At 60.9% G+C, this 27,191-nt stretch overlaps 1 protein-coding gene across 1 annotated transcript in view; it reads left to right on the top strand.

Annotated features, from left to right (window-relative positions):
* Positions 1–27,191, top strand: part of FAM78B (family with sequence similarity 78 member B) — a 38,695-nt gene that overhangs the window by 9,116 nt on the left and 2,388 nt on the right. The gene's annotated exons all lie outside the window — the stretch shown is intronic.

Genomic DNA, 27,191 nt, shown 5'->3' with positions numbered 1-27,191 from the left:
ACGGGAGGCAGTAAATCGCCGCCGTGCAGGTCCTGGAGGGGCAGGCCGGGGGATAGGGGAGGGGGGAGGGGGAGGGGGGAGGGGGGCGCCTGGGCACGCGTGGTGGTGGGAGCACAGGGAACCATAACCAAGCAGTGAGGTGCTGCTTGGCCCAGCCTTCAGGGGCACAGAGAGTCAGGATCCAGGATGTGGGGGCATGAGGCTTGAAGGCATTCAGACGAGCTCTCCTGAGAGGAGACTGCCGCCGCCTCTTCCTCCTCCTCCTCTTCCTCCTCTTCCTCCTCCTCCTCTTCCTCCTCTTCCTCCTCCTCCTCCTCCTCCTGAGAGACCTGGTGGAGCTTCCATTAAAGTGTCCCGTCCCCCCCCTCACCTTCGGGCCTCAAGACCAGGTTCTCTGAGCGACTCCAGCCTGCAGTCTGTCAGACTTGCATGAACAGCCTTTGCGCTGTAAGGAAGGATGATGGTGTGCGTGCCCCGAAAGGAAACCCGCCTCCTATGGGAGACGGCTGCTCGGCCTTCGGGGTCCGGAGCCTCTTTTCTAGAACCAGAGTCCACGCTCAGGAACGGGCAGAAATCTGCCGACGGTCTCCTCAAAGGCCCCTAGGTGCAATCGCAGCAGCATTTGCTGGGCACCTGCTAGCTCCAACCGCTTCCCGGCCGCTGCCCAGGGAGCTGGCGCCCATCCCAACCCCTCCCGTCCCGTCCCCTCCCGTCCCGTCCCCTCCCGTCCCAAGTAAGGAGGCCAGACTGAGGCCGACGGACCCAGCTTGCCCACGTGACCCAGCTAGTAAGCGAGGGGCTGGGGTTGGAAACCAGCATTCCAGGGACTCCTATGGGGTTCCCCTGCCTCGTGGCCGGGAGTGGATATTGCCCACACGCTCGCTTAGTCCTCGCGAGGAGGCCTGGGAAACGGGAGTGGGGTTCACCTCACCTCCCAGCTGGTTTGCTTGGCTGCTCAGAACATGCTGGCACTGAGCAAGGGTCATGGGTCAGACCCAAGGGACCATCCCAGCACCCGGATCAGCACTCTACCCTTCCGGTGACCTCGGAAGTGGCTGCTATCAGATCCCAGTCACCCCAGAATCTAGATTAGAGAGCAGCTGGAAAATAATGTACCTGGGGGAGCAGACTCACCCCGACTTGGGGGTTTGGGGTGGTGCCTGAGGTCCTCCAGCCCAGCTGCTGGTTTTATAGATGGGGGCGCTGAAGCCCCGAGGGGGCGGTGACCCACCGTGAGGAGAGGACAGGCTCTGACCCAGGCCCCGACGCCATAGCCAGTGATCCCCGCTGCGGCCGGCAGCACTGCCACAGGGGACCGGCGGGAGCCGGCGGCTCGCTCCTGGACCAGGGCAGGGGCCCCTGGCTGTCAAGCAGTAAGCCGCACCCCCACCGTTTGGTGAGGGTCCACCTGTGGGCAGAGGTGGCTGCCTGCACTGGGCGCAGCCGCCAGCTCCCCAAGGGATGTCTCCACCGTTGCCGGGAGCAACAAGACCAGCCTGTTCCCAGTGTCCGCAGGCCACAGGCCGTGGTTTGCAAGTGGAAAAGGAGAGGGTCTCCCCAGAGAGGCCGTCACAGATGGCAGGAAACGGGAGGGCTTCACCGCCGGAGGGAGGACAAACTGGGCTCACTCTGGGTCCCCAACACCCAGTCTCTTTCCGCCCCCTCGCCCCCCAGCCCAGTGCTGCGCTGTACGTGCCCCGGTTCCTGCCCGCAGACGGGCCAGGCGCTCCATGCCCTGGCGGCTCAGGCAGAAACAGGAGCCGAGTGTGTCAGAGTGACAGACTGTGAGGGGCCGGGCAGCAGGCTCAGCGGCAGCCGGGGGGGGGCCGGGACAGACGGGGCTCTGGGAGGGGCAGCCTAGCCGCCGGGGGATTGTTTCTGTCGTGGTGTTTAGCTGGATTTCTCTCCATTCTTTTCTTTTTCTTTTTTGTGAACTTGAGGCATTTTAGCAGAGAGCACCTGACTGTCACATCTGCTTCCCCTGCAGGGGGGCGGGGGGACCCGGGGTGCAGGGGGACCCGGGGTGCAGGGGGCCGGCGCAGTTTGCTGTGCCCAGGCTGGATTGGAGGGGGGAGGGTCCCCATCAACAGCTGATTGGCAGACCCGCTGGGATCTTCAAAGGACTGCGTTTATTTTAAAACAAGTCTGTGTGTGTAAATAACAATTCAACTCAGTGAATTCGGTTCTTTAGGAAAGCCTCTCCTTTTTCTGAGAAACACGCTTCAGAGTGGTAGGTGTCTCCAGGAGTGCCCGGCCTGGCAGCTCGGTGTGGGGCAGGCTCGGTGTGGGGCAGGGAGGGGTGGGGCAGGCTCGGGGTGGGGCAGGGAGGGGGGCAGCAGCACTGTCACTGTCGGCTGGGCCTGGGCTCCAGGTGGCCCAGGAGCTGTCCCTCCCTCCTGTGCTGTCAGACATCCAGGCTGCGTCTCCCCCTGACTGTCAGGTGAGCCCCTAGGACAGCCGTGAGCTGCTCGGCCTTTCACACAAATCCTGTCTCACGTAAAGCCCGCTGGCATTCACATGGTCCCTGTCTCCCGGAAGAAACAGGCTTTCCAAAGAGCGCAGCCCTGGGCCAGAATGGAGCCCCGGGGTCAGAGGACTCAACCTGCGCTCCAGCCTCCGTCCTTAAGGTCATTGCTGCACGGAAAGAGGAAAATGGGCCTCGGGGAGGGCTGAGACCAGCAAATGACCGGAACGTCTGATAACGATTGCAAGCGTTCTTGCCCAACTGCGCGTGTCTGAAAGGCATTTCACAATTTTCTGGAGGCCCAGGAAACACGCTCTTTAAAAAATATCACCGGAGATTTGAGTGCTTGGTGTTGGCAGCCTTCTGCACCCCTGACCTCCCGCCTCTGGGGCCGTGTGGGTGGAAGGGCCGTGTGGGTGGGCACAGGCCAGAGAGGCAGTGTCGCTGCTGCCGTCATTAAAAACGACCCCCGAACAGGAGGCGCCCACGGGGAAGGCCGGGCTTCCCAGCTCCCAGCCCAGCGCTCATCGCCCTGCGCTCGGTTAAAAGGCCGGGCGTCCTCTGTCCCTTCGTTCAAGCCCTGCCTCCGCCACTGACTCCCTGCGGGTGGGGAGCTTCCCCGTCCCAGGCTGTGGGGCAGCGGAGACGAGCTAACACGTATGAAGCGCTCCGAGCAGTGCCTGGTGCGTGGCGGGCTTTCACGTTGAGGTTAAATGTTTTTAACTGTGGGGGGAGAAATAACGGCCAGATGTTCACTGTGTGCCCAGCACACACCGGGAGGGGCTGGAAACTCATACATGGAGGGAACCTGTGGGCCTGGCAGAGCCCTTTGCACAGCGGACGACCAGCTGGTGTGCTTTCCGCACTTGGGTGCTGAGTGTTGTGCTGGGGCACCGTGGGCAGGTGGCCGGGGGGCCCACCCTGAGGAGGGGAGCCCCACCCCTCTCGGGGGAGCCCCAGAGACTCAGGAAGCGCTCTGGAGGAGCCCTCGCCGCCTTGCCTCCAGCCTGCTCCAGGCAGAATCGTGCCAGCCTGCTTCGGGCTTCTATGTTGCTCGTCCTGGGTCCCCGTTCCTGCGGGAAGGTCTGGCCTGAGCTGGCAGCCACCGCAGATGTCCCATCCATCCTGCTCCCTGGGTCTCAGCTCCCTTTTCCTCCAAAGGGACAGCACTCCAAGAAGAGACGGCAGCTGTCCCTGTCCACAGCCCGAGGGCTTTTCTGATCGCCCTCACCGCACACAGCCCGCCCTTCCCGTCCTGGTGCTGAGTATGCCCCTGTCCCCGTGTCCGTACTGCACCGCTGCCTCACTGTGTCCCTCCGTGGCCTCCACTCTCTGACCGCCTCCTGGACCTGGCCCTGCCTGAACCCCAGGCAGCGAGCCCCGGGCCGGAGCTCAGAGCCCAGGGAATCGGTTAGGCGCTCAGAATTGCTAGGAACTCGATGGCTTTGTGTGTATGCTCATGCTCGCTGGCTGAGGTGAGACCAGGGGAGAGATGGAGGTCCTGGCCTCAAGGTGGTAAGCAGAGCCCGAGCATGAGGAAGGCAGAGGACCCAGAGCTTCTGGGGAGGAAGTCGGGGTCTCCCGGCCCCTGGGCCAAAGGGGCGTTCCCCTGCGGAGAGGGAGGGAGGTGTCCCGGGCTCCTCCTGCTGTCCGTCCACCTTGCCCTCCAGTTGGCCTTCTGGTTCTGATTTGAGCATCGCTGAGTAAGCCACCCCTGACCCACTGATGGAGCCTTTTAATTCAGAGGTAGAAGAAGCGACTCAGATAGCGACTGTGGTCCTAAGTATGTATCGTCTTTGGGGTCCCAGGCGCCATAAAACCCTGAACGGAAAAGGTAGAAACTGGCCCTTGGGGTCAAAAGCCTTTTCAGCAAAATGGCGGCGACTGCCCTCAGGGAGGCCCTGGGCCTGAGCTGTGTCAGCAGCGCCTTCTCTGGGCTGAGAGGAGTGTGAGGGGCGAGGCAGGGCCACACTGCTTCTCTGGCAAATGAAGAAACCAGCTCGGGAGCCGTGACCGGCCCCAGGCCAGAGGCGCAGACAGAGAAGCGCTTTCTGACCGTCCTCCCCTCGGCCGCTGCCCCATCCCCTTGGCCTCTGGTCCTGAGTTTGAGTTCCGTTCCCTGGGCAGCCAGCAGAGTCAGCCTCTTCACGTGGAAGTGCGGAGATGGCCCTCGGGCGCCAGCACCGTGTCCGGCTTGAGTTTGTCTTTGGTCGTGAACAGACGGCTGGCCATTCTGCTGACTCTCAAAGTCGAGGAGCCGCTGGGAGGGGATTGGGAAAATGCCTGGCTCGGCCCTCCCCCTCACGCAGCCCAGAGCAGGTGAGCGTCCCCTGCCACATGGGCCCTTCCCAGCACCACCCCCACCCACCGCCCACCCCCACCCCCACCCCCACCCCCACCCACCCCGGGCCGAGGAGAAGCCCTTTCCCTTGGAGGGCGTGGGCGACATGCCAACCTGCAGCCCAGATGTGCTTGGACAGGGGGGAGTGAGGCGGGCGGGAGAATTCCCAAGATGGGCTCGCCTGTCTTGGCTCCGTGTTTAGGGGCCTCTGACTCGGAAGGCGAACACGGAAGAAACAACCTGATGGGAAATGGAAGATGAGTCGGGAGTCGGGGTTCTGAGGATGCAGACGCGGCTCGCTCTGTTGTCCCAGGGCCGTTCAGCAGGTGCACCTTTGCATTCCCTTTGAGGAGAATGGACCCAGCCCAGCTTGAGGGCACCCACCAGCATCTTCTCTGGCGGAGCTTGAGAATCAAGGAACCGGGGCTGAAGTGTGCCTTCTTAACGGTATCAAGCGTAGGAGGTGGTCAGGTCCCCCAAAGCCCGCCCTGTCACTGGCTTTTTCAAAGAAACCCAAAACTCCTCTCTCACAGACAGGAGCTGACGAGAGGGCATGTCTTTTGTGGAAAGATGAATGAGTGGCCCCGGCTGGTTTGGCCCAGCGGGCAGAGCATTTGCTGGCAGACCAAAGGGTCCTGGGTTCAGTTCCGGTCAAGGGCATGTACCTTGGTTGCAGCCTCCATCACGGCCCCAGCCTAGAGCTCGAGCAGGAGGCAGCCACTCAATGTGTTTCTCTCACATCGATGCTTCTGTCTTTCCCTCTCTCTTCCACGCCCCCTGAAAGTCAACGGAAATACCTGTACATCCTCAGGAGAGGATTAACAAAACAAAAACAGAAAGATGAATGAATTGGTGGAGAGGGCTGGACCTGGTACCCGGTGGGAAGCAGGAGGGCTTCCTCCGTGTCGCCTTCCACCCGGGCTCCGTGCTGTGGGCTCTGTGCCGTGGCCTCTGTGCCGTAGCCTCTGTGCCGTGTCCTCTGTGCCGTGCCCTCTGTGCCATGGCCTCTGTGCCGTGTGCCGTGCCCTCCGTGCCATGGCCTCTGTGCCGTGTGCCGTGTCCTCTGTGCCGTGGCCTCTGTGCCGTGCCCTCTGTGCCATGGCCTCTGTGCCGTGCCCTCTGTGCCATGGCCTCTGTGCCGTGGCCTCTGTGCCATGGCCTCTGTGCCGGGTCCTCTGTGCCGTGGCCTCTGTGCCGTGTGCCGTGCCCTCTGTGCCATGGCCTCTGTGCCGTGCCCTCTGTGCCATGGCCTCTGTGCCGTGCCCTCTGTGCCATGGCCTCTGTGCCGTGGCCTCTGTGCCGTGGCCTCTGTGCCGTGGCCTCTGTGCTGTGGGCTCTGTGCCGTGGCCTCTGTGCCGTGGCCTCTGTGCCGTGTCCTCTGTGCCGTGCCCTCTGTGCCGTGTGCCGTGCCCTCCGTGCCATGGCCTCTGTGCCGTGTGCCGTGTCCTCTGTGCCGTGGCCTCTGTGCCGTGCCCTCTGTGCCATGGCCTCTGTGCCGTGCCCTCTGTGCCATGGCCTCTGTGCCGGGTCCTCTGTGCCGTGGCCTCTGTGCCGTGTGCCGTGCCCTCTGTGCCATGGCCTCTGTGCCGTGCCCTCTGTGCCATGGCCTCTGTGCCGTGGCCTCTGTGCCATGGCCTCTGTGCCGGGTCCTCTGTGCCGTGGCCTCTGTGCCGTGTGCCGTGCCCTCTGTGCCATGGCCTCTGTGCCGTGGCCTCTGTGCCATGGCCTCTGTGCCGTGCCCTCTGTGCCGTGGCCTCTGTGCCGTGCCCTCTGTGCCGTGTCCCCTGTGCCGTGCCCTCCGTGCCGTGGGCTCTGTGCCGTGGGCTCTGTGCCGTGTCCTCTGTGCCGTGCCCTCTGTGCCGTGGCCTCTGTGCCGTGGCCTCTGTGCCGTGTCCCCTGTGCCATGGCCTCTGTGCCGTGTGCCGTGTCCTCTGTGCCATGGCCTCTGTGCCGTGGCCTCTGTGCCGTGGCCTCCGTGCCGTGGCCTCTGTGCCATGGCCTCTGTGCCGTGGCCTCCGTGTCGTGGGCTCTAGGCTGCGGGCTCTGTGCGCGTGCTTTGTCCCCTTTGAGCTGGAGCCACCATCTGGGGTTCGGGAGCTGAGCAGCCGCCCACACCCTGTCTGTCAGGAGACGGAGCTGCTGGGAATGAATGGGAGGCCGCTCTGCCCTCCTTCGCTCTGGTTCTCCTGCTCCTCCTGCTCCGTCAGGGAGACCACCGGCTCCTCCTCCGCCCAGCCTCCTGCCGCCCTGGGGAGGAGCTCATCCTCCAGGAAATGCGTAACATTCACCGGCCTCCCTTCCCTGGAGGCAGCTGAAGGGAGCCGTGCTCCCGGCTCCATCTGTCTCTTCCCTTTCTCACAAACGCATCCCCATCTGTTGACTTTATTCCTGTGACACCCACGTCAGGATCATTCATAAAGAGGAGCCGTCCCGCCCCTCCTCCCTCGCAGCTTTTCCCACACCGAGTGCCGGGGCGCGTGGACCTGGGAGATAAATCTCAGTCAGCCTCTCTCTGTCTGTCTCTCTCCTCTCTCCCTCTCACCGGGCACGTGCGCTTGGTGGGCTGTCGGCAGTCCTGAGCTCCGGGGTTTATCTCCTGAGTAACTGGAAGTGGGCAGCCTGCCCCTTTGTCCTGTGGGACCCTGGCGATGAGGCTGACCCATTCGGGTCAGGGTTCCGCTGGTGCCTTTGTCAGCGGTGGTGCTGCCTGTCACGCCCTCCCTGCCGAACGTGCCTTCCTTTCTAATTCCCACCGGAGGTGATCAGCGTCCCGTCCGCCTGCCCTGCAGCTCCGAGGGCAGCCATGTCCTCCCGCCTCGCCCGCCCGCCCTTCGAGGTTTGTAGGTGAGGACCCAGCGGGATGCCCGGGCCTGCAGGTGACGAAGAGCTCCCGCCAGGGTTCCTGCCAGTGCCGTTAGCATTTGTGGCCGCCCTCTCGCCGGCGGCCGTCCTCCTTCTCCAGCTTCTCCTCAGTGCAGCCTCCGCTTCTCACGCCTGCACCACCACTGGGGCAACCCCCCCAACGGGCCTCCCGCCCCCCACATCCACCCTTCCCGATGCCTCAGTCAGAGAGGCCCCTCAGAACACACACCGTCACGTCACCCTCCTGCTCAAAAGCCACCCGAGGCTCACACTCTTCAGCAAGAAGCCCAGCCTCTGGTGCCCTGGCCCGCCCCGCCGAGGAGCCAGTCCCCCCTCACCCGTCACACCTGCCGTCCCCACCGTGCTCTGCTGGGCAGCCCTTCTCCCCAGAGCCTCCCCAGCACTGCCTCCCTCTGGGCCACGGGCCCCAGCCTCTACCACACACAGTACCTGACGTCTGGGTGCCCAGCGCTTCCTGTCTGCTCGCCAGGTGCTTCCCTGTGATGGCCGCTGGCAGGAGACGGAATTGAGACAGTGACCTTGTTCAACTAGAGTGGAACCCAGGTGACCTGCCCAGAGACAACGGTCAGACCCCAGGCTCTGCGGCCTCGTGTGCTGTTCCCGGACCACAGCCCTCCCTGGACGGAGCCCCTGGACGGAGCGCCCTGGGCCGTCGCCTGGCAGCGCCCCCTGGCCTTCCTGTCGGTCGTCCGTGCTGGGCCTGTGCTCTCAGCAGACCTCACTCTCTCACCGGCCCTGTGCGGACGCCACAGAAGCAGGCCTGGAGCACTTCTCCAGCTGGAGCCCAGGGTCAGGGCCGCAGGGCGGGGCTGCCGCCTGGGAACTCGTCCTTCCCGCTTAGACACAAACCTAAAGGAATGGCAGAGACTTCTCAAGTCACAGAGCCAGTTTCTGTGTTTCGAGAGCGTCCTGATGTGAAAAGGCCCCCTCTGTTTGCAGCTGGACCCCAGCCCTGGAACAGAGGGACCCGGTGCCCCCCACTCAGCAAGGGCCTCCCTGGAGTTCCGGGCTCCACCAGCGGCTCCTGGATGAGACGCTCGGCCCTCCGTTCCCCACGGCACAGCCAGGAGGCGCTGGGCGCGGGCGTGGCAGGAACCCGCTCTCAAAGGGAAGAGGTGAGGGGGAGGGCACCTAGTCCTTTCTGGCCCCTCGTCCCAGCCAGGTCCCGACCTGATAAGAGCCCTCGCCACCCAAGTTCCCAGCTCTGCTGGTGACCTCAGCCCGGCCCCGAGGGCACAGACGGCACAGGGGGCAGCCTGCGCACTGCCCGACTGCTCCTTCCTGGGTCTTCCAGGGCCTGTCTCATCCCACCCTGCAGCTCAGGCCGCTGCTTCGCTGACACCCTGTGGGCGGGATCACAGAGCTGGTGCAGCATCCGGAGGATGCCTAGCCGCTCCGCAGCAAAGGACTGCGAGCAAATGGCTTTGGAACACGGTACCTTCTGAACAAGGGGCTTTGTCTCATTGGCTGGAACAAAGTGCAGAGTCATGGTGGGAGGGACATGCCTCGCCTGCCACCTCACCTTACGGTGGGACGAGGGGTAGGACAGCGCCTGTGGGAAGGCCACTCCCTGTGCACGCACCTGTTTCGTGCAAGCACCTCACTTCACCCTCAGTGGTTTCCTATAAAGCGGCCGTCTGCTCCCCCTCGGACCGATGAGGCGCTGCAGCAGGAAGTTCAGTGATGTGGCCACAGTCGCACCATCACCTGCAGCGACAGGCCGGCCGGCCGGCGGGTTGGCTCTGTGTCCCAGTCCTCACCCGAGGGCAGGGACACCGTCACCGGCCACTTATCCGTGCAGACTGCACAATCCCTGCGTCAACCACAGGAATGACGTCATTGAGCGTGTCACGTTTAGTTGTAGGTTTTGCATGGATGCTCTTACAGTACAGGCCTCTGTGAGCCAGTGCTAACAATGGGACAGAACAGAGCTCAGGTGAGCGGGCGTGGCCCTCCTGGGTTCCAGCCTCAGTGGAAACAGTGAGAGCGAGGCATGTGAGCCTGTCACCGCGGCGTAGGCCCCAGTCCCTGCTGCGGTGCCCCGTCTGCTCTGGAGCGGAGGGCTTTTCCAGGTGGCATCTCCCATCCCACAGCGCCCTGTGCCGAGGTCGGAAGCCCAGGTCCTGCGTCAGCACAGCTCACAGCCTGTTCTCATCGGCACCCAGACTCTGCACCACCCCCTGAGGAGCTCACTCAGCATCCATTCCTGGGTCAGCCAGCCCCCGGGCCCCAGGGAACTCATGCACTTTCTTCGTTGTCCCCGGGCTTCCTCACTGAGCCCCAGTCTGCCCATCTCTCCGTGGGCCACAGGAGCCCCAGGCTGCCCCCCGGGGCCAGACGTGCCGGCCCTCCAGGCCCCTTCCTGGCCGCCAGCTTCCTCAGCCCTCACTAGCCAGCCTCTCCGGCGGAGGTGGGTCTAGGGACGGGCCCAAATGCTCAAGAAGGGCGTAGAGTCTGCCAAGCCCCGCCCCTCCTCCTGGGGGGCTGCCCCCCTGCTCTGGGGAGTTCGGGACTGAGGCCTGGGGTGGCCTGCCCAGCATGGCGTTCCCAGCACGGTGCTCCTGACAGCCAGTGGATGGCGCTCTCCTGGGGCCTTTCCCGGCCTCAGCACGGCGCTGTGAGTGAGGAGACCGACCTTGACACTGGTTGGTGTCAGCCAAGCCACCTTCCCGCGGGAGGGTTCAGTTACCCAGTGGGGGGCGGGGGAAGAGAGGGGGCTGTTCCTGTCCAGACGTCCTTCCCAGCGTGGCGGAGGGCTGCTCGCCTCCTGCAGTCTGCCCGTCCGGCGTCAGGCAGCGCCTCCCGCTGTTCGGTTAAGTTTGGAGGGAAAGCACCCGGGCCTGCCAGGTTCCCTCACGGCACCACCGGTCGGGTCTGCCTGGGGCTCTGAGCGGCGGGGCGGCAGCCGTGCTGAGGGACACAGAGGCTGAGAGGACGAGCACGGCCTCAGGGAACCTGGGGTTTGGCCTTTTCTGCACTTCAGCGGCCACCTGCCTTGTTTGAGCCTCAGTGTCTTCGTCTGAGTCACGGGGTTAATATGGTTTTTACGTTTGTTTGGGGCTTCTCAGCAGTCGCACTGTTAGCATTTTGGCCCAAATCGTTAATTCTTTGCTGGAAGGGGTGGCGGGCGGAGCTGGCCTGGGCATTGGAGCACATTAGCAGCACGCCAGACTGTCCCCTAGATGCCAGTAGCATCTCCCGGTGTGACCCCCAGACGTGTCCCAGACGCCGCCCAGTGTCTCCTGGGGCCGAACTGTCTCTCTCCCCTCCTCCCCCACATTGAGGACCACCGCATGACTCACAGGCTGTTAAGTGACAGTGTGTGCAAACATCGGACGTCTCGGTCATCCTCACCATCCTGTGTAGCCTTGTGGCCTTTTCTGAGCTGACGGTGGTTATGTAGACGCAGGAGAGAAACCGTGCGTTCTGTGCCTGACCCGGCAGGCGGCCAGCTGGCTGTGCTCGCTGCCTGCAAGTCAAGCGAGTTCCTTCTGGCATGCTCACCCGCTGAGGTGAGACCAGAGAGGTGCACGGCAGAGCCCGTTTTCGTGGTGGGACGTTCTGGTGGAGGACATTTAGGCACAGAAACTACTGGAATGCAGCGTGGACATACCTAGGCCAGGAAGAGGTGCTCAGGCAGCAGTGAGCAAGCGCTTCCGGCAGGGCAGGGGTCTTCAAACTTCTCTCATTATGAGAATCACCTGGTGGAGTTGTTAAAACACAGATTCCCGGATCCCAACTATAAGAAGTGCTATCAGGAATCTGTGTTTTAACACCTCCACCGGGTGATTCTCATAATGAGAGAAGTTTGAAGACCCCTGCGGCAGGGTGATGTCTGGCTGGGCCTGGGGGTGACTAAGATCTCGGTGGCAGACACGGGACAGCACCGCCCCCAGGTGTCCGAGCAGAGGGCGCAGTGTGATCAGGATCAGAGGACGGGGCAGCAGGAGGCGGCTGACCATCAGGTTTGTGAGTTGTCTTTACCGCCGATGGCAGTGGGAGCCATGGAGGCTGCTGAGCAGTGGGTGCCATGGTCAGGGCTGTGCTTAAGGGGCTGTTCGGCGGGAGTTTCTGGAATGGATTGGAGTAAGGAGAGGCCACATGCAAGATGACAGGGCCTGAACTGTCGTGGTGTGTGTGGGGGGGGGGGGGGGGGATAGTGCAGGAGAAAGAGGGAGGAGCATCAGGACTTGTGGGTGTGGAGGCAGGAGAACTAAAGTTGTCCATCCGTATCCCCAAGAAAGAGGTTTCCGTTAGGACAGGAAGAGACAAGCGGGAGCCGGGACTGTGGGCACGGGCGAGGGGCCAGGGATGTGGGGGCTTTCCAGATGCTCCCACATCTGTGCTGCAGCGTCCCACGCGCTTCCTGTGGGAAAAGGCGGTTTGCTCGGTGCACTGTTTGCTCAGCAGCTGGCTTCTCAAGCCCACAGGTCCTTTCTCAGGGACAAGCTACGTGGCCCTCAAAGATCGCGTGCGCTGCACAAAGGAGGGGCCACGCGGCCTGAGGCCTTCCTCCGGCAGCTTCCTCCTCTGAGTTTGGAACTGGCGGGGTTGACAGCAGCGGAACTGCAGAGCTTATGCCGTATCTGCTTTTCCTGATGGTCTAACAGCACACGGAGCTCCAGGTCCGCAGACGCGGGTGTGATCCAGGCAGGGACCTGAGCCCCACTGCTGCAGCTACCCCCTGACCCCCGCGCCGCTCATACCCCGGGCGGCTGGGCGGATGGGGGCGGAGGAGCAGAGCCTGGACCTGCCTGGCTGAGCAGGTGTCCCATGTTCGTGCTCTCACAAAAGCCAGTGCCCATCAGTCTTCACAGCATGTCTCTCCCCCCCCCCCCCCCCCGCATGCTTTGGTTTATTTTCCTCCCATGAAACTGCCCCCTCCCCCATTACTTCATTCCAGCTCCGCCTGCAGTTCTGATGTTGAGATCTTTAAATGCGTGTAAGAGAGGAGCATCCGTGATGGCTCCCAGGACACCCATCATCCACCACATCGACTCAGTCATTACTGTTCATCGGCTAAGCAGCCAGGGGATGCTCGCCGCATCTGTGCGTCTGCCACAGGGCGTGGTCCTGCCACTGCCCTCAGCCTGAGCCGGGTGCCCTCAGGGCAGGGGGTGGACAGGCCCAGGACCAGGCCTCCTGGCTCACAGGCTGGTGGTGGGGTTCAGTGGAGACTCTCCCCTCCTGCTGTTACGGAGGTTCACATGTGTGTAGCTTTTCACAGCTGAGCAAGCGTTTTCCTTACATCTGCCCTGCGAGCTGTCTCGATGGACACGAGCTCAAGTACGGAACCCTGTTCTCCGCACCTAATCAGAGAGATGTGGCTGCACCCAAGGTCCCCTGCAGGACCACCCCCCAATGTCTGACGTCATCAGGGCTCCACCCCCTTTGCTTCCTTCCTCTGCTCCGTCCTCACTCCTGGAGTGAGGGAGGGGGAGGGAGGAGCACAGTGAGAGAAGGTGGCGCAGATAAAGTAATGAGAAACAGCGATGCCTAACAGATAAGTAACTGAAAGGGGGCGTGGGAGGGAGTTGAAACGCAGAGAAGAAAGGCGTGGCTCCTGTTAGCAGGTATAATCAGGGTGACAAAATAAGATGCACCTGTGTTTCAGCATCCACGTGTCCTTCAGTTCCTGTGTCCAAGGCTTTTGTTTTCTACTAGTGCTCCGGTGCATGGATTTGTGCACATTGATTCGTGGCCAGTGGGGTGGGACTGGGCGAGACGGGCTGGACACGCTCTGGAACCACTTCCTGCAGTCCCTCCCCAGCCAGCTTTACCTGGGGCCGTGCCATGGCTAGAAGGCCGTCTCTGGCAGGAGGGGTACTTGGTTTGGCCTGTGGAGATTGGGCTGAAACTGGCTCTCTGACATCTCCAAAGGGGTCCCAGATTGCGAGAAGGCGGTTCTCGGGTGACACACCCCAGAATCGGGCTCCCTCCTCTCTGGTTCCAAGGTGCGTCACCCAAGTCACCCCAGAACCACTGCTGCCAAGTCACCACAGCTTGGCCTCTCCTTTGTTGAGCATCTGCCCCCTGGTGGTCAGTGCGTGTCAGCTACCAGCCGGTCGGACAATCGGACAGTTGCTTAGCCTTTTACATAAAAAGATGCATCCTTGGATGCTAAAGCTTCCACTAGCGAAGCCCGTTCCACAGGTGGTTTTTATCAGATGGCAGGATGCCGGCGTGATGGCTCTTCACAGGAACCTCTAGTCTGTGACAGCCACAGGTGCGTGCTGCCAGCCGGCTGCCTCCCTCTCCTGCCGCTCTGCTTGCAAGGTGGGGGCTGGGCACCTACTCACAGGGATGATGTGGAGATGAATAGAGGGTGTGGCTGCTGGCTGCCTCAGTTTCCCCCATGCGAGCAGAAGGCACAGTTTGAAGGAAATAAAAACTCACTTTTCTACCTTCGACACCTCCCTCTGTGCTCTGAGGGGACCACAGCAGGGATGTAGACCCTGGGCCTTCTGGCCTCAGCGTCCAGTCTTTCCCAAAGGTGGCAGTTGCTATAGTCTCCGTTTTTAATTAGAAAATATTTTGTTTTTACCTTCATCTCTCTAACTGAAGCCTATGTAGCAGTGCGTTTAAGGGGGGTTTCTAAGAATACAGTCTTTAGAGGCTCACATCCCAGCTCTGGCATTTACTAGCGATATGACTTTGGGTCAGTTATATCACCTCTCTATGGCCCAGTTTCCACATATGAAATGGGGATTACCCTAGTATGTACTTCCTGGGATGGCTTCGGAGATGAAATGAGGTGACTAGAGAGGGCTTGGTCTGGGGCCTGGCATGTGGGGAGCACTCAGGGAATCGGGGTGGTTGGGCCCCTGGTAGCCAGCCGACCTGTTGTGAGGGCAGGAGCCTGGACAGCATCTGCCTCCTGGGGTCACAGAGCACTCAGTGTCTCTGGCCACTCCCTGGACTGGGGGGCATCTGCGGGAAGCAGAGGCCGGATGGGGAGCAAGTGTGTATTCTGTGCCTCACCGGTGAACCCCCAAAATGCAGTCCCCTCCAGGCCTTTGCTCGATGCCTCCCCTCAGAGCTGGTCCAGAGGCATTGGAGGGCAGCTCTCCGGGAAGGCGCCCTCCCAGGCTCCGGAGCGAGCATGTCAAACTCGCGGCCCGCGGGCTGCATGCCTTGTTTATGTGGCCTGTGTCAGCCTTTGAGTTTGATGTGCTTGCTCCAGAGCAGGGGTCCTCAAACTTTTTAAAGTGGGGGCCAGATCATGGTCCCTCAGAGAGCTGGAGGGCCGGACTATATGAACTACTAATTCCTACTGTAACACCTCGGCTGCGCTCACTGCCCAAAAAACCTGGCGGGCCGGGTCAGACTCCTCTGCGGGCCGCATGTGGCCCGCGGGCCGTAGTTTGAAGACACCTGCTCCAGAGGGTTCTTTCCTGGGCTTTGTCAGACTGTTGGCCTAACAGCCTGAGTTTAGGAGTTTGGTGCTTGTTGATCGGTCGGAGAAAGAGGTGAAGATCAAAGAGAAGGGGGGCTGGGCTTGTAGAGCCCTGCTTTGGGCTTGCACTGACATTGATTGCTCACGGCCTCTCTGATGTGTGTCCGGGTTGTGAGAACGAATAGAACAGAAATGTGATGAGTGAATCAGAGCTCGTCCCTCAATGCAGGCAGAAGGCGGGGCCGACCAGGCCGAAGGGAAGGGCAGGCCATGGCAAGCTGCCCCCAGGAACTGACCGAAGCAGCAGCACCGACGAGACCCGGCTGCTTCCGGAGACGAAGTTGCAGGACAGCGGGGCAGGCCGTGCTGAGTCATGGATCCTGGCATTAATCAGGCCTCTGAGAACCTGGATTGTGCAACCTACTGAACACAATTTATATTCTCTTGGGCAGAATCACAGTGACCGGAGGGAATGTAGCCAGAGGGAAACAGAGATGGAACACAGGGAATGAACTAGCCTTTGGGAAGATGCCCGTGGCGCTTAGACTTCACGTATGCCGGGAATGAGACGGCACTGTGCATGCTGGAGGCTGTTCCGCACCAGGGACTGGGCTGTGGACGTTGATGTCGCCTTCACCGCGCCCCTCAGAAGTCCTGTGCAGAGGCCTCTTGGGTCAGGACCTTCCCACCCCCACCCCCTTCAGTTGGCCAAAAAGGAGCGATATTCCCAGTTACTTGGAACAGAAGCGAGAGAACCAAAGTGGGTGTGGCAGGGTGTCCGCCAGGTTGTCCTTGCTGGTGACAGCTGCCCGGCCTTGGGCACGTCTGAGAGGCCAGCTTTCTCTCTCATTGGGGACACTCCTCATATCACATGTCTCGACCTGACCAGACAGCCAGGCCCCTAAAGCGAAGGTTCCTTTGTCGGGGTGCAGAGAACAAACGGGAGACCCGGTGTGCCCCACCCTTCCTACTCCTGCCCGCTGGTGTGGAGAGCATCCCTTTTTCTGGCCAAGTCCCTAAATCGGGGCCTGATTACAGAAAACAGCAGAGGCACAGCCCTTGAGCAGAACCGGACACCTGGACCTCACGGTGGCTTGATCGGGGGACATGTGACAGAGGTCAGGCCTGACCTTCCGGGGTCAGGACACCCTGTCTGCAGGCCTCCCCGCTCTGGGTTCGCTCGGCAGAAGGGCTGACAGTTCACGCTGGTCCCTGCTCCCCACAGCGGGACCCTCAGGGCACGGCCCGCCCCAGCCTGACTGTGTGCCAGTCCATGCCCGCCTGGCAGCTTCCTGATTCCCAGCCTCACAGGCCTGAACCCCTCGGTCCCATTCCAGCTTCTGCCGGAGTCCTCCCAGGCCCGCTGTGCTCAGCCACCACAGCTCTGCCACGTGAGGGACCCCAGCCGAGCGTCTAGGTGGGGCCACCTGCTCCAACCCCCCTAACTGGGGACCCCTCAGCTTTCTCTGGGAGGCTCGATTCCAAGCCTAATGGCATCCGAAGTGACCGATTCGGCCGAGTTCCCTGCCAGCGTGCATGGGCGCTGGGCTCACCGCATTGGTGCGGAAAGCAGGCAGGGAGGGCCCCTGTGAGCCGGGCCCGGCCTAGCACAGGGAGAAGCCGATGACCGCTCACCACGTGTGTCAGCTCAGCTGCGGGAGAAAGATAACGGCTGGTGCCCAGAGTCAGCGAGAGACCACCGACTCCGCCTGCCGGACTCAAGGCGCCCGCGGTGCGGAGGGGGCTGCGCAGCCAACGTCAGGGCCAGTGACAAGGCCTCTGAGGACAGCTCTTCAGCTTCTCCTGGTCTCTCTGGCAACCAGGCTGGCTTCCTGAGGCACAGTTGAGGTGTGTGTGTGGGGGGGGGGGGGGTCGCAGACGAGCCTATCACTGTGGGTGGGACAGGAGGAAGGCCACCGGGATGAAGAGAGGCAGGTGAGGTGTTGGGCAAGTCTCCAACGGCTTCAGAGCAGTGGGTGTTCCTGTCCTTATTCCCATCTCAGGCGAGGAAAACTGAGGCACCGCGTGGCCAGGTCACCCTCGGTCACACGTCTGGCTCATGGAGGGACAGGAAGGGCCACTGTGGGGAGAGGTACACAGGGATCTCCAAGGCCACCAGACTGGCACTGCCGTCCCAGCAATGGCTCCGGGGGAATGACAGCTCGGAGGCCCCAGGGGAGTCGGGGACCCGAACTTGAGTTTCCCACTCGTCATAGCCCGGGGTGAAACCCTGCTGGCAGTGTGGTTTCTCAGAGGCAGACAATATGTTCGTGCCAGATGTCGTTTTCAGCTGAAAACCTGTGGTTATGTAGCTTAGATAGTTGCCCGCATTTGGCTGACCCACAATCCAGAGCGGCTGCAGAGGGACAGAGGCCGGAGGCTCCTGTGGAGACGCGGCTCAGGGCCCAGGCTGGCTCTTCCCGGCGGGGACCGCAGCGAGGTCTACAGCCCGCTGCCTTTGCTGTCCCGTCGTCTCTGTGTCTCCTGTCGCTGGGCCTGGGGATCCTGTCCCTGACCCCGCTCTGCCTGCTGGGGAGCATCACCCCCAAAATAGCTCCTGGTCTGCTCACCTCCAGCCCCAGGGCGAGGAGAGGAACGCTGCCTCGTGGCCAGCCGTCCCCGCTGCTCCCAGAGCTCCCTCCAGTGCGGGACCGTGCGGGTCCCACAGGCATCCTGTCCCGCACCAAGCACACTCCTGCATGCCTGCCTCTAAGTCAAGCACCGACGGGACATCTGAGTCCACAGCTCCCGCCAGCCCGGGGCAGAGTGGCCCGGACAGTGCCGTGTGACTGGGGTGCCCGCTGCAGCCCTCTGCCGGTGGTAAGGCCCCGTGTGAGGACAGGGTCCAGCGGGGACCACAGGACACCTTCCTCCGGGCACGTGGTGGCCTTCTGCTTCTGTCCCATCGCCCCGCTCGCCGGACCCACTGGACTTGCTGGCCCCACCCTGTCCCTGCTTTTATTTGCCCCACTTTCCTCATGTCTGTGGGCACGGGTGCTGTGGGCATGGGTGCTGAGGTCACGGGTGCTGAGGGCACGGCTGATGTCCTAGGCACAGTCACCCCTCGATGGCTTCTCTTGGGGTCGTATTCAGTGCTTCCCACCTCCTGCTTCCCGGACCATTGGCTCTGTGCAATATAGACTCAACACACAGGTGCACACACACACACACATGCATGCATGCAGACATACATGCACACACACGCACTCCTTCACACTCCCCATGTGTCCTGACCCCTGCGCCCCTATGCACAGTACTGGCCCTGGGACTAGGCTGTTCCCCCAGAAGCAGCTCTGACTGAGGCATCCCAGCCACTAGGATGCTGACCTTGCCTCCTGTGCCCAGTCCACATCTGTTTTGTTGGTTTTTGTGTTTGTTTGTTTTCTAAAAAATAAGGAGCACTTGGCACGTGGCCGGCCCGCCTGCCTTCAGCTGGGGCCCAGAAACCCTCGGCTGGTCAGGCTCTCCGTTCTGCAAGGGATCGCCTGACACGCCCTCCTCGGCGAGCCTGTCCTCCGGAGAGGGGCCCGGGCTCGGCTCAGGCTTTTCCGGGGCCGAGGCGCCTGTGGGGAAGGAGCCGCCACTCTCACGGGCCTGTGAGCTCTGGGCCTACAGGGCTGGCAGGTCAGGCACTCACGGGCCATGGTGCCCCCTCAGCCCTGTTCTCGTGGGAAGTGTAGGGCGGGGAGCGGCTTGGAATGCCTGCCGGCAAACCAGAATCCACCGTCCTCGGCATTTCTCACTGCCCATGTATCCAGTTTCTTGATGGGGGACAAGTCAGCTTGCGAGCTATGGATGGCCCAGAGCAGGCGCTGGCAGACAGGCGGCAGGAAGACTCACTGAGGCAGGCCTCCGGTGCATGGCGGTCATGGGCTGGGAGACATGCCGAGGACCGTAGATTCCGGTTTTCAGGCAGGCCGAGCACCAGGACTGAGTCCCAGGTGAGAGGTCCTGGGAGAGACGAGGCCACAGGACTAACTCGGCAGGGGAGGCGGAGGGAGAGAGAGCACCGACCACCTGGAGGGGCCTTTACACCGCACCCAGGCAGGCCGGCCTGGCTCCCTGCGGGGCGGGGGAGTGGCTGGGCCCCACGGCCCCGCACTTCCCTCTCCCTGTGCGCCTGTCTGCAGGGATGACTGCGCTGATGGTAACTCATTAGCTAACTATTTCTGGCTTGTGTTTACCAAGTCAGTCACAGGCCGTTTGGATAGATCATTTCCCCAGAGAGCCAAGTTCTGGAAAATGCTTGAGAAAAATAGACTCTGGACACAGAAAACACTGGCTCAGCCGGGTTAACCACGGAGTCTCCGCGCTCCACCGCCGGCCCGCTCACAGGGCGGGAAGCGTGTGGTGGGAAACAAACAGGACGTGGAGCGGGTTCCTGCCCACCAGCTTCCATCCTCCCTAACTTCCGGCCGCCGTGTCTGAAATAGCCCAGCATGCCCTCCGTCGGTGATGGTGAGGGTGAAGAGAGCGTCTAGAAGAGGTAACTGAAATGTGAAGGCTGAGCCGGAATTTGGCTGCAGCTATATCCCATCCATTGTCACCATTGGTGAGTATCTCCATGGCAACGGGAGGAGCCGGACCCACAAAGGATTACACCTGAGACCTCACCTCCCTGCACCAACTAAGCCACACAGCCAGGGGGAGTCGCCGAGGCCCCCTCCTCCCCTTCTGCTGCCTGCTCACCCCTGGATCTTGGCCCAACTTCACGTCCAGGTGACAGGAGACTTCCTCTTCCTCTGTGCCCAAACCACACCTGGAGGCCGTCAACCATGCCGCTTCCTTCTCGCTCCCCGTTCTTCGCCCAGGACTCTGCTCAGGAGCCTGCGGCCTGTGATCAGATCCCACAGAGCCCTCCCGTCGTTTACACCGGTGCGTGTGAGGGCTCCTGAGAGAAGACGCGTGAAGATGCCAGTCTCGTCGCCATGGTCACCAGCCGCCTCCCTCCAGCTGGCCAGGAGCGTTGTCTGCGGGCCCACGGTGACGTGTGTCTGTCCTCTAACCTCGTCACGTTGGAGTGATCTGCCCCTCAGTCTGTGCTCCCGAACCATTTCCCAAGGGCAAGGCCCGGAGCTTAAGAGCCGGGTGTCCCCTGCCCTGGGGGCAGCGCCAGGCATGTGGCTCGACAAACCATGGAACTGACTGCAAATGAGCCATGTCCCGAGGTGGCTTTCCCTCACTTGATTTTGTTGGGACTGCATTGCTTCAGTAGGCAAGTCGAAGCCATGACAAGCCTAACCGTGACCTTGGCTGGTCTAAGCCCATTGTCCTCAGAGAATGGCCTCCTCCTTGGCCTCCTCCTCCCCTGAGACTTGGCCTTTTTCAGCCCCGACTTCCTGCGGAGCGCAGGGTCAGGGTCCAGGCTGGCACTGGTCTGCCTGTCCAGGGTGGGCGGGTTATGTGGGTGGGCGGGGTCCTGCCTTAGAAAGTGGGGTCTTCCCGTGGCCGTGAACAGTGGCGCACGCGGAGAGGGCTTTCTGATTCCCGGTTTGCATGTGGATGTTGTTCAACCCACGCAGAGCACGGGGCCAGGAAGGGGACGCTGGGAGGAAGGTTGTAGGGCCGGGAGGGCGGGAGGGGGTGCTGCTTCTGCAGGAGGCTGTCATCGCCGGCTTCGGGGCTGGCTTTCCGTGGGCCCCCCCCCGGTTGAGCCTGGTGGGGATGGGGTGCTGAGAGCACGGGGGTGCAGGGTAGGGTGAAGCTGGCGGAATCAGAGCCAGAGGAGGACGCTCCAGGGAAGCAAGTTAGGGGTTTGGGTTTTGTTCTGCTGATGGTGAGAAGTGACCTGGGAAGGCCACCAACCCAGCAAGACCCAACCCAGATTAGCCCAGCACCTGCCTCCTCTGCCCCCACGCCGGTGGCTGAGTAAGAGGGAAAGCCCCACGCTGTGCCTGTCAGCGGCAGGAATGGCCAGGCACTCTCACCAAGGTCCCCGGTGGAGACCGCTCGGCTGCTGGACGAACGAAGCCTGGAAGTTGCAATGGGCCGACCACCGGACGTGGCACGTGCTTCTCAGGAGCCTGCACAGCGCTCCCCGGGGCCCCGCCTCACGGCCGCCTGGCGCCCACCACGTGCACCTGGGGCCTCAGCCCCGCCCAGTGCGGCCTGTGGAGGAGAAGGGATGAGAGGCCTGGGACTCGGCGCAGGGGACGGGCGTGTGGGCGCTGCTGCTCCACTGAATCTACGCCCACACGGCTCCGACAGCCTGGGCAGCAGGAGGCATCAGCGCCTGATTCAACCCAACATCTAAGGAGCACAAGGTTCCAGAGGCCTCTGCTGCAGGCCAGCTCCCTGCTGGCTCTCAGACCAGCGCCAGAGTCACCTGAGCAGCGGCAACCCATCCAGGGGCCAGAGCCAGTCCCCGGGCATTTGATGGAGTCGACTAACAGCGGCCACAGAATCCACTCAAGGCGGCCCCGCCCGACGGCTCGCTGGGGCTGAGTCCGGACACGGGCTCTCTGGAGGAGATGGAGAGCACCCCATGGACAGCACCCTCAACATAGAACACGTGGGAGCAGGTGCCTCCGCCCCCAGCGCCCGGAGCATCCTCTGGCTGAAGGCTACTCCTCGCCCCACCTGCCTCAGTCATGACCCCGCACGCAGCTGCGCTTCCCCTCAGCCTCAGGGCCTCGGACCCAGGACTTCAAAAATTATGTCTTAAAAGGAATTAATCAAGTGTCAGAGTTCAGATATTGAAACTCTAAAATGGCCCTGGGGAGGCACCCAGTTCAGGGGAAGGTCGTGGGTTTCTCCTGGGCTGATTCCCACCCTCACCACTCAGCAGCCGGGAGGCACAGACAAACGACTTACCCCTCTCGGCTTAGTGGCTGTGCCTGTCAGTCGGCGGTGGAGGCCCTTCCCCAGGACAGTGAACACGGGGGGGGGACCCCGAAGTGCCGAGTGCTTGCCTGGGCGACCCCGGGGAGCACCCCCGACCATATCCTGGAGGCTCCGCCCGTCTGCCTCCTGGTTTGGCTGCACCAGAAGACCTCCCCTGTGTGCACCCCCACCCCTGCAGGCAGCACCCCTGTGTGTGGAGCTGGACCGGGCCCAGGACAGAGCACACGCCGGGCTGCGTGCTTAGCTGTGCTGTGCTCCGTGCGGGGCCGTGGCCTGTGAGCGCACACTGGGAAGTCAACGAAAACAGTGAACTCTGAGTGTGCACACACGCTGAGCGCTCGGCCACACCGCCTCAGCCTCTCCGTGCCCGCGACCGCCCCTCCACCTGGCATCTTGGACCTGACCCTCCCCCACCCTCTGCCCTCCCCCCAGGTGTTATTCGGTGGAAACCGTGAGTGCCTGGGAGAGGAGGCGGAAGCGCTGGCTGCTGGGAGCAGGGGCCTGGCACGTCCATGTGCACATCCGTCGTCGCCGTCGGTGCAGTGGATTCAGCCCCCGGAGAGCAGCTGTGTCTTGATCAACAGCTGAGTCGCAAGGACCTGAGCAGCGCAGGCGGGGGCTGGAGGGGGTGGACCCTGACATCCTGCAGGGACCCACCAGGGGTGGGAGGCGCCTGTCCTCTAGGAGAGATGCCTCGTGATCTGATTTACGTCCTTGAAGATCACTTTCCTGGCTTGTGGGGCCGCCAGGCAGGGCAGCGTGGACGGAGGCCCAGCAGGACCATTCGGTGGCCTGGAGAGGAGGCAGCCACACGGATGGAGAAGACAAATGCTGGAGCCAGACCCCTCAGAGGCCTCTGGCCCAGCACCTCGGGGAGGCTGTGGACTCAAGGGGCGCCCAGCACAGGCCCCTGTGGTCGGCTCAGCGGTCACAGGCCTCTGTGAGGACGTGTTGGGGCTCCCGGCCCACAGCTCTGTGGGGGAGCCGCTTTGTTCCAGGAAGCTCAGATATCACCCACCCGAGACCTCAGAGCTTCTGTGGGAGCCGGCCAGCCCCCCGTGGGGGCCTCTGACAGCCCACCGGGACAGGAGCGAGGGGCCCTGAGCTCGGGTCCTGAAGGCAGAGCCCCTAATGGGACGTGTCGCTAGGCGACCCGCCCAAGCAGAACAGGAGGCCCTGACGAGGGAGCCCGCCAGGCCCTCCACACACGGAGGCTCCGAAAACCCTGAAAAGGCCGTTTTGCCGTGGGAAAATGTGGCTCTCACAGTCAGGAGAGGATGTGGTCGGAACGGAGGGCGGAGGGATGGTGGGAGGCGGTAGTCACGGGCTTCCGAGTCTGACACACAGTGCAGTGGAGGAAAACCTAATTTTAAACTCACTCTGTAATTTCGGTGCAAACCCTCTGGGAATCAGGACCCGGGCTGGTGCCGGGGTTGGGGTTGATGTCTGCGTGGGTGGACAGGCCACCCAGAGGCTGTGGCTTTGTGACTCGTCAGGTGACACACGCCGCTGCCCCCTGCCTCCCCGAACAGCCCTCTCCTCGCACCTGCCCTTGAGGGGTCTCCTCCCGTTCCCCTCTCTTACCTCCTCTCCCTCCCTCTTCTCCCCCCCCCCCCCGGGGGGGAGCTCTTACTCCCCGCTCCTCCCTGGAGGGCTTGGGGGACAGAACAGTGTGGGGCGCTGGGATTGCCACGTCGAGGGCACTTGGCACATGGGCACGCTGCTCTCCTCGGCCTGGGAGGAAAGCCGATCCTCAGTGTGGTGCTCCCGTAGCCTCACTTTCCACATTCCCAAGTGGGGGCTCCATCAGGGTGAGCATGGGGCCACTTGGGTAGGAATAGAAGTCCCAGGTCCCCAGAGTGTGGCCTAGAAGGAGGGGCTCTCACTGGTGTGGAGGGGCACAGCCAGAAGTCACCCGAGTGGGTGTCCCAGTCCCTCTAGCTGTGGGACGAGGCAGGGACCCCTGTGGCCTGGGCCCGGGGGAGCTCCATCCGAATCTCCAAGCCTCCCCCGGGAGGTCTGTGGGCACGCTCCGGGTGTGAGCCCGTCCCACCCCTGCCCGGGGCCTGCCTTCCGGAACGCCGGCTCCCACCTTCTCGGCGACCACAGGGCTTCCGGGAGCCACGTGGGCTCTGCAGAGAGGTGGCTGTGCCGTGGGCACGGGAGGCCTGGCTGGCCTGGTGGCACCGGGACCTTCACCCAGGATCCACTTATTTGAACGAAATGCTTCACACGAGCTTGTTTGATTGAGATTTGCCTCTTTCTTTTAAAGAAGAGACGCAGGAAGCGTGAAGGTTGCAGTTGATCGATGTTTTCATTATCGGCTCCATTGGCGAGTCCATTAGCTGTGAGTGCTGGGTCAATGGCTGATTGTCTGAAACGCAAACACCGTGCTGATCCCAGCGCGGAGAAGAGGCTGTGGGAGAAGGAGGGGTGAGATAATAACTGGCATTGGCCCGAACACCAGCACACACCGCCGGCCCCTGTCATAGCTCGGAGACGTAGGAGATCCCAGGTGTTTCTCAGCCCATGTCACTCAGAGGAGCCTTTCCTCATGTGAACAGCCTACGCGGGTCCCTGCCTCCCGCAGGGGCTGCCAGTGCCTGCCTGAGAAGGCCCAGGGCTGCTGGCTGCCTCCCACTCCCCGTCTCTGTTCCTTACTAAACGTCTGCGTCACTTGCTTTGTGCCACACTCTGTGCTAAGTGCTGCCCCTTCGTTGCCTTACTTAATTCTCACCTCAAGCCCATCGTAACCAGTTCATTCATTTTTATTTATGTGTGGCTTCTCCCCCTCCCTCTTAAGTGTGCACAACTTTCAGCGTCAGGCATGGAGCTGTTCTATTAATAGACCCTAAATGAATAGTAGATGCCAGTGTGTGAATGTTGTTTTTTAAGATGAGTGAATATATACAGTGTAAACCTGTGGTAAAGTGCTTTGCTGCATACAAGTGCTACCAAGCTACAGGCATAGAGACTTGAAAATTATTCCAATCAAATATTTGCTTATTCCTTTGATGGAGATTTATTAAGATCTACTAGAGGCCCGATGCATGAAAATTCTTGCACTGGAGGGGGTCCCTCAGCCCAGCCTGACCCCTTTCGCAGTCCGGGAGCCCTCAGGGGTGGGAGAACCCAGTGATCAGGGAAAGGCTATGCCCCCATCACACCTCTGCTGCTGCCACTGCCAGCAGTGTAAGCCTTGGTCGGCCCTGGTTACCTGAGTCTCGGGCAGCGTTGGGCAGCTGGGCAGCTGCCATCCAAGGCTTGCCTGTGCCTGGAGCTGGCCTTGGGTGGCTGGGGGGCTAAGAGGACTGGGGGACTCCAGAGGCAGGTGCACGGCCCCAGTAGGGCTGAGGGGACTGGATGCTGCCATCTTGTGGCTGTGGGTGATGCCACATTTGAGGTGGGGCAGCCAATTAGCATATTTCCTCCTTATTTTCTGTGTGTCACCATCTTTGCGACAGTGCAAGGGTCAATTAGCACATTCCCTCTTTATTAGATAGGATTATTATCAGTAACGTGCTAGACACCAATGATTCAAAAATAAGTCACAATCCCAAGCCTGAAGGCAGTCTTAACCTAAAGGGAAAGACAGACATAAAAACAAATCATTCTAATCCGGGCCTGTGAAGGTTTGAATGCATCCCTAGGAGCATGGAAGAGAGAGCTTCCTGCAGAGGTCACACATTCAGTGATTCCCAGAGGAAGAGTAGTTAGGTACAGTGAGACTAGGAGGGGAGAAAACAGTGTGGGCAGAGGGCAGGGCATGAGCAAAGGGGAGAGGGGAGAAACAGAATAGTGTGTGGAGGCAAGGCAACTGAGGAGGCAAGACCTTGAGAGCCTCATATGTCCTATTGATGAACTAGAATGTTCTGCTATGGGTGAAGCCAGTGCTGTCCATGTAGAAGAGCCTTTGGAGGGTTTCAGACATGGAAAGGCACAGTCAGACCTGCATCTCTGAGAGACCAGTTATAGACCGGTACAGTAGACCAGGTCAGAGATGCTGAGGGCAGTGAGAGTTGGATGCAGAAAAGGAGATAAATTCAAGCATCATTTATGGAGCAAAATTCACAGGCTGTGGTGACACAGTCTGTGTGGCAGTCCAGGAGAGGGCATAGGACCAGCCGAAGGTGACCCTCACCTCTGACCTGGAGGACAGTTAGCACCGAGCCACCCCGCAGCAGAAATGGGGAAAGGGCCAACTTTGCCATGAACAAGGTGCGTGTGGTTTGGCCCATCTGGAATTGGAAGTGCCTCCATCCTCTTACACATAAAATGGAAATAAAAATTCATTTATTTTGCCATATATTTTGAGCACTGACTAAGAAAGCATGAAACACTTAGCACAGTGGTAGGAATAGAGCAAGTGCTCAATAAGTATCAGCTATGATGATGGTGATGAAGTTGGTGATATGATGGTGATGATGATGGCAATGGTGATGCTGCTGCTGATGACAGTAATGATGATGGTGATGATGAGCATGATAATGATGGTGATGATGGTGGTGGTGTTGGTGATTATAATAGTGGTAATAATGATGATGGTGGTGCTGGTGGCGGAAGGGGTGATGGTGATGATGGTGGTGTTGGTGATTATAATAATGGTAATAATGATGATGGTGATGATGGTGGCGGTAGGGGTGATGGTGATGGTGGTGTTGGTAATGATTCCATGGCACGGGAGAGAGACATGGGCTAAGAGTTGGGCACATGTCCTCTTCCCTCCTTCAGTACAAGGTTGGGGACAGCCAGAAATAGTAGCAAAATGCCCAGATGGAAAATTTGCTAAACTAAGCAATTAGACTTCAAGACTGGACTTGAAGTCAGTAAAAGAATAGCTATGAGAGACTTTGTCTGCCAACATTCACATAGCTTTCACATTGAGGCGGTTCCAGAGGTGACCATTATTTCCTTGTGTTACCAGTTTCTATGTCTATATTTTCTAAGTTGGGTTGGCCCAGTGGTAGGCAAACCGCGGCTCACGAGCCACATGTGGCTCTTTGGCCCCTTGAGTGTGGCTCTTTGACAAAATGCCATGGCCTGGGTGAGTTTATTTTGAAGAAGTGGCGTTAGAAGAAGTTTAAGTGTAAGAAATTTGACTCTCAAAAGAAATTTCAAACGTTGTACTGCTGATATTTGGCTCTGTTGACTAATGAGTTTGCTAACCACTGGGTTAGCCAATAACTGGGTTTTAAACAACCTTCTTGGTTAAGTAGAAATTCTAGTACTGGGATTTTCTAAGAATTGATGTAATTTTTTCATTT

Source organism: Pipistrellus kuhlii, unplaced genomic scaffold (assembly GCF_014108245.1).
Source record: "Pipistrellus kuhlii isolate mPipKuh1 unplaced genomic scaffold, mPipKuh1.p scaffold_m20_p_18, whole genome shotgun sequence".
Lineage (NCBI taxonomy): Eukaryota > Metazoa > Chordata > Mammalia > Chiroptera > Vespertilionidae > Pipistrellus > Pipistrellus kuhlii.
Note: the sequence above shows the minus strand (reverse complement) of the source record. Positions and strands in the feature narration are given on the sequence as shown.